The sequence below is a fragment of the Larimichthys crocea genome, chromosome VI (genome assembly GCF_000972845.2).
Source record: "Larimichthys crocea isolate SSNF chromosome VI, L_crocea_2.0, whole genome shotgun sequence".
Taxonomy (NCBI): Eukaryota; Metazoa; Chordata; class Actinopteri; family Sciaenidae; genus Larimichthys; species Larimichthys crocea.
The window spans coordinates 414,626-429,264 of NC_040016.1; the positions used below are offsets into that span (position 1 = coordinate 414,626).

The window sequence follows — 14,639 nt, forward strand, 5'->3', positions numbered from 1 at the left end:
CAAGATAACAAGACTACAAATCTGTCCAGATGTTGTCAGATTTCAGTTCTCAGTGTACAAAGTCTTTGACACTTAGCATTCATTGCAGTTTGAGCGAAGATGAAACACAAAAATCAACCTAAGCAACATCTTTCCCACTGCTGTCCTCTGTTACCTCTTTAATCTCTGTTTAGAAGAGACAAAAAAGGTACAAGCAGGTTGTTACAGCTGTGGTTGCCTGGGTAACATGATTGGGCAACTTTGCCGCAGCAGTTAACAGCTACCTTGATCCTACTAACAACCTGTGAGCAGTAAAAACTACTACTGATGAAAGACATCTGTGGGATCTCCACTGTAACACACTGAAGTAGTCACAGTGCTGGTCTTACCTTCGGCATGGGCTCTGGTGTGCAGTGACGGGGAGGGGGGGGCACAGGGCACCACGGGCTGCTGGGAGCGCACGCCGGCCCCGGGGGGAGGCGGCGCCAGACCGAAAAACCACCTCGCAAAGCCTTCGATCACAGTGCTCCACTCCACCGCCGGCAGCACAGAGACCCAATCGGGACAGGGGGTAGGGGGGCAGGGCTGGGTGGAGGGCAGGAGAAGCAGGGTGTCGTCTGTTAGGCAAGGTCACTGCTTCCTGTAGAGAGAGGAAATTACACCGTGTTAAGTTTAATTGTTTGATATTTAAAGCTGCATTTCAGTGTAGGATTTAGTGGCATCTTGCAATCCACATCTTACCATGAAAGAAAATCTTGACACAAAACACTCCACCTCTAACTGTCAATTGATCTGTAAAACCAAAACTATGAGATGAAAGAGGCTAAAGTGCTCTGTAGAGTTGAAGGGAACTTGAGATCACTGGTTCTCAAACTGTGGCCCAAGTACCACTGGTGGTATGCAAGACTCCTTGAGTGGTACGTGGAGGAAACTCTGAAATATATATATTTTTTTAATTAAATTAACTAATTTAGAAACAATTAACAAAACACTACAACATTTTGAATAAAACTTCTAAAATGGTGATACTTGGAGAGATGAATATTTTCTGAGGTGGTACGTGATGTAAAAAGTTTTAAAAAACACTGCATGAGATTGATGATTAATTTAATATAAAGTTGTTTTTCAAAATAAAGGTCAAGTTTTTCTCAGGAGCTCTGATATAAACCTTTGGAGGTCGCTGGCAGTGACATATATCCCGGAAAAAACTGCGTGATAAGATCTCTGACACTCTATGTTTCATTATGTTACCCATCAAACAGTTTTGATCCAAATGAGTCAGAACCAAAACAAAAACACAGTTTTCTCGGCACATCACTACATCTGACATCAAATGTTTCCACACGTCAACTTCAACCACAAAGCATACACAAAAACATGTTTTGGTTGAGCATGACAACAGAACGTCGTCCTGTACATGATTTCTGCTGCGACTGTCGGCTTCTAACGATGTGGAGTATTTACAATGAGACTCCTTTTGACTTCATCTGAGGTCTCTGCTGATGATTTGAATTTTAAAACATCAGTGATCTGAGAGGATTCAGGATTTATGCTCCAGTAAGCAGTCAGCACCCACTTTCACAAATACAACGTGAATGAAATCAAAGCCTGTCTGTTGCCGAGTAACACCTAAAAAAAAAAAAAAAAAAACCCCAACACAATTATATATAATTAGCATTTGAAACAAAGACACTAGAGATGATAATAATAGAGTACAACAGCAGAATGTTCTGCAATTAACACATCAAAGCTGAAGATGCCTCACAAACCGTCATTGAGCTTGTTTGGAAAACCACGTGAATTTGTATTTCTTTCAAATTACGAAAGAGAAGATGGTCTACTCTTTAAAAATGTATATTAATTAAAGGTTCCTAAAAAAATCATATGATCTGGTGAATCATCATGGTTATGGTGCAAACTGGATGATTGCCTCATGCACAAAGCCAGAGACTAAAGAAATTACAGCTTGGTGTGGAAGAACTTGACTGGCCTGCACAGAGCACTCAGAGTCCATCCAGTATGTTAGACATGAACTAGTATACTGTCTGTGAGCCAGAACTGATCACCAAAACACCATTAACACCAAATTCTTGTGGGTAACCTCCCGAGCAGAGTGGAGGCTGTTAGGCTACATTCAGACAGGATGCAGCGAAAACGTTTCCGCCAAAAAATGTAGTGACTTGCAGTCGAGAAGTTGAGCCGGATCCAACTTCTGGAAAAACCCAGCAGATTAATGCTCCTGATTTGGTCCACACACTGTGGACACCTGAACGTTTCATGCACGTATCATGCACGTCAGAGCTGCTATAAGATGACTCATCACTGCCTGCGTGAAGACATGAGAGAAGGAGGAGGATTGGAGGAGAGGAGCAGCCCCACTAATGATGTCATAGCCTGCTTTGTGTGTGTTCTTGAAGGCATCATCTGGTGAGTTTCATAGTTGTAGTGAGGCATGACGCATGATGATGCGGGCTCAAAATAATGGAGTTAACACAGCGTTTCCCACACACAGGCTTTACTTGAGTGGGCGGTTCAGGTATATTAACATACGTCCAAATATATGGCGATGTATTTCACACATGCTCTGCAGATAAACACCGGGAGAGACAGAGAGATGGTCTGTGGTATTACCCTAAAACACAGAAATATGAACAATTTACAAGCACAGCGCAGGTACAGTAACAGTAAACACACCTGGTTTCAGTTCATCATTTCAACATGCCACCTGCTGTGGTGAAAACAGTATCACAGCTGAGCCACGTGTTGTTAGGGTTTGTTTTTGTTTGTTTGTATTTAGAGCGCCATCTTAAAACATGCTGAGCGTAGGGCCACCGACCAAGAGTGAGAGCATGCTGGCCAGGGAGACAGAAAGAGGCAGTATAGTCAGTATAAAGAATGGACATGACGAGTGACGTCACCCACAAGTCTCTGAAGCACCAACATACATGTGGCTCTGGCTGCTGCCATGTTGGTTGTACTGCCTCTTCCGCCTCTTGGCTGATCTACATATCAGCAAAGACATCTTTGAATCTGAATAAATGAATTAGCTGAGACCAAAACTGTTTTTTGTACCGGGCTGTAAACATTATTATTTGGACATTTTAACATGGGGACTTGTGGAAACTGTCTTGTTCTGTAGCCAACCTCAAGTGGCTGCTCGAAAACTTACAGTTATTAGCACTTCCGCATTGGCTCAATTTCTTGTCGCTTGGTCAAGACGTGCAGGGATGTGTGTAAGTAAATAATAAATAACCTACAAATAAAATACTACATCTTGTTTAACTCTGAGAAAACATAAAGATAACTCATTTTTACCGCATACAAGACATTACATTGCATTTAGCAGACGCTTTTATCCAAAGCGACTTACAGAGGAGGACATAAGCTGAGAAAGGTGTAAAGGAGCACAGAGTAGTTGTTAGTTTTGTTAGGCAGGGAAGCATTCTCGAAACAGAAAGGTTTTTACAAGTTTTTTAAAGGTCGAAAGGGATGTTGCTGTTCTAGTAGCCGTTGGTAGGTCATTCCACCATTTGGGGACAACCACAGAGAAGAGTTTAGAGTGACCTCGCTTTGCGAGAGGTGAGGGTACAACTAGACGGTTTGTATGAGCGGAGCGTAGCGCCCTGGTCGGGACGTGAGCCTTTAGTAAGACGCTGAGATAGGCAGGGGCAGATCCTGCCTATTTCATCTTTAATTTTATTTATATAGAGCTATATCATGACAAAAATTATCTCATGACACTTAATATAGAGCAGACTGTCTGCTCTCTTTTAAATATTATTTACAGAAACCTAACATTTCCCACCATGAGCAAGCACTTGGCGACAGAGGTGAGGAAGACTTCCTTTAATGAATCAGAAAGTTTCTTCACATTTCCAATAGAATGAAGCGAGGCATGAAAAAGTTCCTGTGATTTAAAATTATATCATATTGATCACCCTGCTCCATCTCTCACCACTGGGCCACCACAACTCGATTAACCTGTTAGCGGCCCAAGTGTGTACAGCACACAAGGGAAATGTTGACTCCAACAGTAGCAAAGAAACTACTATACAGAGAGGCGATTACATCATGTAAACACTGTATATTGAAGGGCTGCAGTCCACAAGAAAGGGGATGAACTTCCCCACAAAAACGAAGTGTGCCACTTAGTGACTGCACCAAAACAAGAGCTTGTTTTTAAAGCACTGTGATAAAAATCTTGGTAATAAACAAGTAAAAATACTACTTAGCGTCCAGAATTTTATCAGTGACTACTCTCTTTTTGACTTTGACATTTCTTTGTGCTATAAGTGAGCTGCTTAAATGCAGAGCTGCAGGCACCAGATTCCGAAAAAAACTCAAACCTCCTACATGTCATTGAGGTAAGAAATGCCTTTAACTACACTGTTCCTGTTGTAGAAAAACACAGTGGCACCAGGCCCACATCACAGGCTCCGATCACAGCACGTGTTTAGCCACGATGGAAACAGTCTGATCTCAAGTCACGATCCAAGGTTGACCAAGTCATGAGCCATGAGCCCCAGACGCAGGCTGGAACACACATTCACGCACACACAGAAGGTAAACAGTGTTTCCCATGAGCAATGAAATCTAAAATTAGCAGCAAACAGTAAACATCAGCTCACATCTGTTCTGGGATCAGTGAAATCACCCTGATGATCCACGACTTCTAAAATTCCAGTGCATTCAACAACAAACACAGAAACACTTCAAAATACAAACACGCCCACTGTGACTGGGTGGACTGTCGTCCAGCTAAATACTCACATATTTAGGATGTGCCAAGAGAACCTTTGAATGGCTAAAAATGTAATGATTATTCAACATATCAATAGATCAATAGAAAATTCATGTTTTGCATGGGACAGCAATGTCAGTCTGTCAGTTGGTGATCCTCTGACTTTTCCTTCAGCACCTTTCAGCACATGAATAATGGTCATAGTCTTTTACCACCATCGACATTTAATTTTTCCTGCAAAACTAATGAAATTCCCATCAGCCTCAGCTGCATATTGTGTTTAGAGCTAATTGGCAAATTAAGAAGATAAACTAAACAAAGAAAGAAAACAAGGTTTTTAGCATTTAACGTGAATGCTAAAAATCAACATGTTAGCATGCTGATCAAGCAGCAACCTCCATGTCTGTGAGGTGAAGCCAATGCAGAAGTGCCAAAAACTGTAACACCTCAAACATCCAACCTGAGGCTGGCTACAGAACAAGTCAGTCTCCATAAGCCCCCACGTTAAAATGTGCAACTTCACAGCAGAAATAAGCATGTTTACAGCCTGGTACAATTTTTGGTCTCTGTAGCTAATTTCCATATTCATGACAAATATACTGAGGGTGAATTTTTATAGAGCTCATCTGTTCATATTATATTAAGGCTTAAAGTTATGCAGAGGTACCAGTGTGGCAACTTTGATTGATAGGTCGATGCCTTGTTTGACCACCCAGGCATCATTTGCCCTGCCTTAGTTCCACCAATAATCTGACAATATTCAGATTAGACAGGAGGCTGAAGAACCGTACATCTAACATGGCGATGGTCAGAGCCACTTAATTTCAGAACAGAGCTATGAATGACATGTATCCTAACCACATGCATGCTCTGTCCATTCGTAGAGCCTCACAGGGCCCCAAGCATGACTCTAGACTCAGTCATGTTCATGTTTGTTTTTTTCCACCACTGTCATACAGTTGAAATGTGGTGAAATCAGCTATTTATGTTGCTCAACTTGGTAACAAGATTACGCAAGTTGAGCAGAGGATATGACGACATGCAGCCCATTTATCATTTCTAGGAGACATTGTCTGATCTCATCGTCTGGTAGTTTAAAAGACAAGACAAGTCTGTTGTAAATCTGTTTTGTCAGCAGACTTTTGAAAACATTCTGCAAGATTTCCACAAAAAAAATGGTATTTTAAAAAGAGGAGAAAAAAATGGATAATAAAACAAACAACAGACTCATGGAACAGTAAAAAGTATCTGGTCATACCGGGGTAGGTATTTGGGGTATTCAGTGAACAGCTGGCGTATGGTATCCCCTCTGTATGGTGGGTCTTGTTGCTCTTAGTGGATCTATATGTGTCTACAGTGAATTCCTATCACACAGACAACAGGTGTGTGTTTCTAGCAGGCAGCGTCCTGTATGCGGTGTGATGCAGAGGGCTGGGAATAGGCTGGTGGAGGTCAAAGTCAAGGACGACTTGCCTCCCCCCTGTTCTCTCCTGTATAGACACACACTCACCGCCTCCACCTCCTGTTTCTTTCATCCTCTCCCAAATCCCCTCATCTTTTTATCTCCACCCCTCTTTCAATCCTCCTGTCTCATAGGGCTTGATGACACTGAAGAGTCATACGGTGTATTGATATACTGTTGTTATATTTATGATACACATGCGCAGTATCACATTTTCATGCTATGATTATTGTACGTGAAAATATCACGGAAACTGGAAAAGGATACTGAACTGGTATCAGTCCATGTCGCCTGACAACAACAGACTTCTCCTTCACACTCTCCACCTCCGCCGCCTTCTGCCAGCGAGAGCACCGTCTGTCAGGCTGAAACCGTGGGAAGCGTCGCAGTAGTACACGGTCCAAACACAAACAAATAGACAAACAACCCAATCGTTAATCGCAGCCCCGCTGTGTGTCTTGCCAGGTGTGGTGAATGACCTGAGCAGCCAGCCAATCAGCTTAGAGGACCTGTGTGAACATAGCTTACATCATCAAGCCATGACTGGAACAAAGCTGTGGGCTCACCAAGGCTCTACGACGCCGTCAGAGTGATTAGGCTGCTATTTCTGAACGAAGGGCCGTGTGTGTGTGTGTGAGAGGGAATCCTCCTGTCCTTCAGTAAGTCAGACATAGAGCCAATTAAGGACCTCCAGAAATATCTAAGAGTAGAGGTGCTAGTTTGGCAGTGAGTTGCATCTGTGTTGAACTTCAAGAGTTACAGAGGAGATGTAGCACGTCTACCATTTCTAGGAGACGTCGTCGGTTTGGTAGTTTAAAAGGACAGGGGAGCTCATGTAGGCTGCATATCAGTCTTTGGTTTGTCAGAAGTCTTTGAAAAACTTTTTTTTTAAAATCACTTTTAAATTACTTTTTATTTAACTGCTGTTCCCGTCTATACATCTTTTCTTCTTGCAACAACAACGATCTTGTTTCTTTAACTAGAGAGACAACTTGCATTTTCTTTGTACTTTATTGCAAGTAATACACCCAAGTGCAGTTCCTTACAGGTCCACCTGAGGCTGGCTACAGAACAAGTCAATCTCCATAAGTCCCCATGTTAAAATGTCCAACTTCACAGCAGAAATAAACATGTTTACAGCCTGGTACAAAAAACAGTTTTGGTCTCTACAGTTAATTTCCCCGTTCATGACAACTGTACTGAGGGTGAATTTTTATACAACTCACCTGTTCAAATTATATTAAGGCTTAAAAGTTATGCAGAATGTGGCTGCTTTGATTGACGGGTGGGTGCTGTTACAGATGGCTTATAAGAACAACCAGACGTCATTTGGCCCGCCTCATGTCCGCTGATGATCCGCATCTTTGCTGATTTTTAGATTAGGAGGAATTTGAGTTTCAAAGCGGCTCTTCAGAAAACTGTGGGATTCTTTCTACCGTCAGTGAATGCGCCAGATGTGTCTTAGCATCCCTACTCATCTACTTTGTCACTGTTAATACCCTGTATTAATCAAAATGATGTTAAGTCACTAACCTGTGCTCTCCTTTTGATGAACAGTGACTGCTTTTAAAAGATCACACCCTAATGTATCCTAACCCGAGCACTTAAGAGGCCATTTCTTCAAAACTCTTAAGTGCATCTTTATGAAAAACCTTAAATCATCATCAAATCATCTCAAGGTAAATTAGATCATCTTTTCTGTCCCAGCTGGCGCTGTTTGTTGTCTCAGTAAACATCTATTCAGTGAGTCCAGAAGAGCCACAAAACACAGACTGCAAAACCAGGCCAACAGTCAATACAAAGTAAAAATTAATTTCACATTGAATCTGATAGCCAGATCAAAGTCCCAACACAGCAATGTTTGGAAGGCCTATTCCCAGAGCAACAAAGCAAGAGAAAAATACAGTGCCCTCCCTCCCTACAACACACACAGCACTTTGTGGTTAGTGTAGACTGTCCCGATCAAGTTTTTGTGGTCCTCCTACTGATCCGAGTCCTCCAACATCTAATTTAATACTTACATTTATCTAGACGTTGATTAAATATTGAAATATTAGATCAAACATCTGATAAGCTTGTGCTCGTTCAAAACTATTAAAATCGATGAGCTTAAATTATGATATGAAGATTCACCGGACGAGCTGACTGAAACGTGATCTACTAGAGAAAAGACGTATCAGTCTATTGGATTTGTTGGAACAACAAAGACACAGCTGTGTTACAAAAGATCTTTGGCCAAGCATAGACATCAGACCACAGAGAGGGTTTTAACTAGACAACAGCAGAGTTTAATTTCTATTTATTTTACTGATGAAATTAATAAACGAATTAGCATTTTTTTGATTGATGACCTATCGCCCGAGATGCTTTTCACTTTAACTGATCAAATCTGTGAATTTTTCCGAACATTTAGTGTCTGAAATCAGAGGCACTCTGAGTTACAGAGGCGCACAAACAACTTTTCATTCACATATATGACATACGGACACCTAGCTTTATCCAATCGGTTATATATGTTTTCAGTAAGTTGTACTTCTTCTAACATTGGCCTTTATCTTTAAGTATTGCGACCACACTCGACAGAACTTTAACTATTGCGACTGTTACTCTTGTTCCTCACTGTTTTCTCTCTAAATGTCACTTTTGCACAGTGAGGTGGTTCGGTGAAGAGCCAGCCAAAGACACTTGTTTACATGTCATCCCACTACATTTCCTGTTCCCGCTCAAATTGTCCAGTCAAGACAAAAGAAAAAAGAAAAGACTCATGCAAAAAAAACAAACAAACAAACAAAAAAAAACTAAACAAAGACTCAATTAATTGTTTGATCAAATTGATGAGAAATGCCTAACACAAGTTCACAAACCCCAATGCGACGTTTTAATCATATCTCATTTAGTCTGATCAAGATTAATTAATTAGTATTAATCAGAGCTACTCTGCTCCATGCACGGTGACTCAGTTACTTGCAAAAGGTGTCTCTCACCTGTCAAACACTAGTCTGACCAAATGTGCTTACAAACAACAAATACACCTGTTCCACCTGCATTTAAAATCAACTGAGGTAATCAGATTATAATCTGTCAGAGGGCAACCACGTTTATACACAGTCAAGACGCAACAACGGTCAGGGCCTCAGGCCTTACACTGGGAAAGTGTTGAAGGGTAGTGAGTCTATATATTTGTGTCAACCAATCAGAGCTTTGTTGGTAGGATTAAGGATGGTGACATTGTCTGTGTCGTGCCACTATCAGACAGATTACAAGAGAAACTCTCAAATGGTTACAACTCTCAAATCATTTCAATTTCCTTGATTGACATGACAAACATTAACTGCACCTAGCAACCACTACCACATCCTCTGAGATGACTAAAAACTGATGCCACAACATGCCCAAAAAAGAAAACCACTAACATGAGCAAACTAGAAAGGCTGTACAATGTATGTCACATGATGATAGAAAGATGTCTATTCCAGACGCAGATGCAAGAGGCTTTTGCCTGCAGCGCACCATATGGCAAAGAATCACAAAGATGGAAGGAGATCATGTGATCAGTGTACTCATATATAATTAGGCTATATTTTATATAAACTATTCAAGATAAGACAACATATACTTTATTGTCGCTTAAGGGGTGATTTGGCTTGGGCAATAGTGCTACACACAGCTATAGTTAACTTAAATACATATCCAACAAAACGGCACAGAGATAGATATCTAAAAGACAAAGAAATAAGTCCGATTATTATATGCATCATTATCCTTATAGGACATTTTGGTCATATTGCACAGCCCTAATAAGTAGAACTAGGACGAAAGATGAAGCTGAGGAGGAGAAGGAGTCTGGGCTACCTTGTTTAGGCAGCAAAAAAATGAATGGCTGGATCCAGACAGGAAACACACACGCGTGATATTCAGCGTACATGGACTGTGAGGACGCTGATGGACAAGAAAGGAACCGCCATATGAAGTGCTTCCTGTCTGTGATAATGGACCATTACTACATATTTCAGGAAGAAGTGTAACAGTCGAGAGAGGAAAACTGAAACTTTGGAGGCAAATTGGACATGCATGTTAACGGCACACACAAAATTTTAACTGAGCACAAAATCTAAAATCTAATGAGCAACTTTAACACTGTAATTTCAGATTTACCAGATGAAACAAATTGAGATTGAGATGCCTTGAGAAAAGGATCTGCCACAGATCTGCCTTGGTGATGATGACACACATGCATGTAACTACATACATTCATGCAAGACTCCCTCTTACCTGAAAACCACTCTCTCTCCCTTTTTAATTATTTATTTTTTTCTTCTCTCTCCTTTTTAAAAATTCGTTAACTCATTTCCACTTATTTTAATTATTTAAATTCTTATTTTTATGTTCTTGTGCTACTTACTCTCATTTAACTATAATTTTGCACACGCGTGTAACCCATAGCATCTACTCCTATGCTGCTTATTAAGCAGATCATAAATGGAAAACAGCAGATGAAATGAGAATATTTATGTATATGATTCTATAAGCTGTTGAAAATAAAATAAAAATTTAAAATTAAGTTTAAAAAATTAACATGTCATTACTTTGTTCTAATATTCAGTTTTTTTGTTATAAATCTAAAGTATTGAGCTGTTCTAAATTCAGTATTAAAAGGTAAATCCCAGAATTCAAGAGACAGGAGCAAAAGCCAAGACATCATCATCATCATGTTGACTGAACTCAGCAGCTTGTGTGTGTGTGTGTGTGTGTGTGTGTGTGTGTGTGTGTGTGTGTGTGTGTGTGTGTTATTGCTGAGTAGTTTCATTAGTGAAATGTAGCATAACCAGACTAAATGATGCTAAATAAGGGCTGGAGGTGGCTACTGCTGACACACACCAATATCCTGGGATCCTCATAAACAAAGACAAGGAAGTAGTGGACATAGGGGATGAGGAAGTAAAAGGAAAGTGAGGGTTTGAGGAGGAAATGAGGAAAGTTGGGTGTGATTAAGGGAAGGAGATAAATTAAATGAGCAACAGGAAGCAGGGGGAGAAGTGAAGAAAGGACAAACATGAGCGAGGAAAGAGACAGGTAGTGAAGTAAAATAAGTCTTTATGAAGGAAAGGAGAAGCTACTAAAGGACAGAGGAAACAAGGACATAAAGTTAGAGGTAGAGTTGTCACGATACCAAAATGAGTAACCACGATACTATACCAGACAAAGTATCACGGTTCTGGGTATTATCGCGATCCTGCAGCCTTTTTATTATCATTATCATTATTTTTGTGAACTGCAATGTATTTGTACAAGTTACAAATACTTATTAACTATTAATGTTGTTTGGTGCATTATAAACATAATACTGGTGAAGTAAAAATTAAAACTGAAACAAGTTTGAAACAACAAGTTTGTTTTTTTGAGCAAAATTTGTGGTGTCAGTCACAGACATATATACGTAGACGCGCTGAATCGTACGTCGACGTATGTGGCAAAGTAACTGACAACACACGGAAAAAGCTGTGCAAGAGTATTCTTTTGCAAGGTTTTTAACTTACACACACACACACACACAGACTGCAATTGTATAGCTGTATATGTATGTTCATCAATGCCCCCCGTGTAGCTGTAAACACTCAGCATTAGAAAAATACATACGTTGGTTTGGTGCTTACATAAGGAGTAAACATTTATAATCATCATTTTAAAAGTTACATACGTTGTTTTTGGTGCCTATTTGTTTCCCAGATATATTGGTGTGTGGGTGAATGGGTGTATAAGAGGCATTAACTTAAAGAACTTAAAGCACTAAAGAAAGGCGCTTTATGAAGTTCAGTCCATTTCCTTCGATTAGTTTACAGGGCAGATCTGCCACATCCAATATGGCGGACACGTTAATGTAACGCAGCAACGGACCAACCTGCTCAATGAGATGTCTATGTATATATGTCTATGTATATATGTCTATGGTGCCACTAACGACGACGCAGACTTGTCGCTCGGGCCCGGTGCTTCTGCCATGGTGAGTGTGTTGTCTCGTGTTTCTGACTCTAAGCCGTGCGCGCGTCTTGGCGAGACAGAACTTTAGCTTGTTGTTTGTTTTGAAGCGAGTTTCTATCGAAGCGGAGCTGTCTTCATGGAGTTCGTACTTGCCGGCAGAAACAACGAACAGCCAATCAGCTAACAGACGGGCGGACCCAGCGTGTGGAAACAGCCTATCATATCCCCGGACATCACCAGTAACAGGCAAAAAGCCAATCAGTCAGCAGCTGTGTAGTTCGGTTGCAGTACTTGCCATGTTGGTTTGTTTACGAGGGAGTAGCATGCAGTGAGAAGCCGAGAGGAGAGTAGAGGTGGCTGGCACCGGTAGTATAGTAATCCACGGTACTACCGTTGTGTAGAATTTCTAGTATAGTAGGAACTGTTACGATTTGGCACCGCGGGGTACCGTGTATACCGTGGGTATCGTGCAACTCTAGTTTGACGTAACAACAAACACAAGGAGGCAGGGAAGGAATGGAGATCATGTAGCCCTGTGGGAGAGAAACCCCAAACACATCTGTCAGTCTCAAACATCACAAAGTACGACTGGGAAAAACACAAACACTCATACACAGCTGCTGCCCGTGTCCCCTGACACAACTCAACAGCTGCAAAGCCACACACACACACACACACACACACACACACACACACACAGAACAAGGAGAACAATCCGTCCTATCAACAATCATGTGAACGAGACAACAGCTCGGATCAGTCAAAACAACCACTAAAACCACACGTGTCTATCATTGGGGCTCTTTTCTCACCACATAGCTAAGACTGTGGCGCGTTACCACAGTGACCAACCCCCCTGACATGTCAGTCAGATACACTCAAGTCTGAAGTTTTCGGTCAAGACTGTGGAGTTGGTATTGTCAAACGGGGATAGGTAGCAAAGACCAGTACTAAACCAGTTCCTGACTGGTTACATAAACAGGTGACAGGGTGAAACATTTAAAGGTGTGGGCCCATTTTACTAAATGTAATAACACAGGGGATAATCTAACTTTTCATTTTATGTCACAACTCTATTTATTGCAGCAATTTATGGCGATGAGATGCGTTCCGTGGCCGCACCGACTGCTGGGGCTAATCGCAGCAGTTCTAGTCGATGTTTCAAACCCTACCAGAGGCACCGCGGTCCGTTTCAGAAAAGTTCCAAAAGTGACTCTCTCGCTTATTATTGATCAGCCCGCGTCCAACTGCACAGAGCAGCTCGAGCTGACAGGAAGTCAGACACAGAAACAGCATAGAGAATCCAGTCGATTTTAAAAATAAAACACCCTGCGCAAAATGCCCGATTGTAAAAACAGCCAAAAGCAAAACAATTTAACATATTTAGAAGCACAAAAACTGAGAAAAAATACTAAATCCGAGCAAGTTGACAAAATGTAGTGGGCAAAACTCTTCTGAAACGAAGTCGGTATCAATAAGTAGTATCAGTATCCTACCTCCTCAACGAGACTCATCTCTAGTTTATAACATTCTTCTGCCCTCATGTTTGTAAGTGACACCATCGCAAACTACAACCTTAATAATAAACATACAGTTAATTAATAACTCTGACTGTGTGAATCAAAGCTGTGTAAAGGAAAAACTGACTGAGCTGTTGTATTGGATTGCATTAGATCATACAGGTGTACCTAATAAAGTGGTGGCTGAGTATATAAACAGTAGGCATGTTTGACATGTTAATAAGCCAGAGCAGCAGCTGAGGCAGGAAATTGATTACTAAAGAGGAGCAGAGCTTAAAGGAACTGCAGAAAGGTCTGTGTGAATAAATAAATCACTGCAGAGTTGCTTTAATTCAACTAAAAAGCTGATTACTGCCTGTCATTACTTCACGGCGGGGATGCTTGTCATTTATGTGATACTGTCATGTGAAGACTTTCTATTCATGTCACCTTGTGTTCATGCTCATAGAAATATGAATACAACTAACTGCTCTTAATGTCCTTTTATGTGCAACAGGAAGTTGTATTAATTACATCCATGGTAACTGTTTTATAGCCAGTATGAAGTATAATATAGACAGTATAAAGAATGGACGGCGTATATATGACGTCACCCACAGGTTTCTGTAGACACGTTTTGAAGCTCAACATCTGTGGCCTCTTCTGGCTCATCTAAAAATCGGGAGCTGAGGCGGGCTGGATGACGCCAGGTCCTGAGGTCCTTGCTTTAGTGTGCATAGAGTACTCCATGTTTTGACTAGAAGCGCTCCAGATGTTGGTTGGTTGCCTGGAATTATTAAATTATAGACTAAAGTCTAAATTATACTTCGGGAAGCAGACAGAAGTTTGTCACTTATCTTTTTATTTTTTTTTATTTATAGTGTGGCGACAGTGCACGCTCATCTTATAGGAACAGACGCCAAGTCTGTCTGAGACTTGTTTACATTCTACAATGCAGGAGAAGAGGCTGAAGAAGATC

General features: G+C 41.0%; 1 protein-coding gene across 5 annotated transcripts in view; it reads right to left on the bottom strand.

The window, feature by feature from the left end:
- ip6k1 (inositol hexakisphosphate kinase 1) overlaps positions 1-14,639 on the bottom strand; it is a 31,165-nt gene that overhangs the window by 12,929 nt on the left and 3,597 nt on the right. For all 5 annotated transcript variants that reach the window (XM_010756844.3, XM_027279328.1, XM_019268379.2 and 2 more), the window contains one exon: positions 369-619. The gene's annotated coding sequence lies outside the window, so the exon portion shown is untranslated. The remainder of the gene's footprint in view (positions 1-368; positions 620-14,639) is intronic.